A 285-nucleotide genomic window follows, 5' to 3' on the forward strand; every position below is an offset into this window, starting at 1 on the left:
ACATTGATCACATCAATGGCCTTGCACTCTCCTTTTGGATTCTCTTCTGTATTACTTGGGAGAATACTGGGAGGAGTTTCATTGACTTTCTTACTCAGCTGGCTCACTTGTGCCTCCAGATTTCTAATGGAGGATCTTGTTTCATTCATGAAACTGAAAGTGGCCTTTGACAGATTAGAGACTATATTGGCTAAATTAGAGGTGTTTTGTTCAGAATTCTCTGTCTGTTGCTGAGAAGATGATGGATATGGCTTGCTATTGCTCAGCCTATTGCGTCCACCATTG

Source organism: Arachis duranensis, chromosome 4 (genome assembly GCF_000817695.3).
Source record: "Arachis duranensis cultivar V14167 chromosome 4, aradu.V14167.gnm2.J7QH, whole genome shotgun sequence".
NCBI lineage: Eukaryota > Viridiplantae > Streptophyta > Magnoliopsida > Fabales > Fabaceae > Arachis > Arachis duranensis.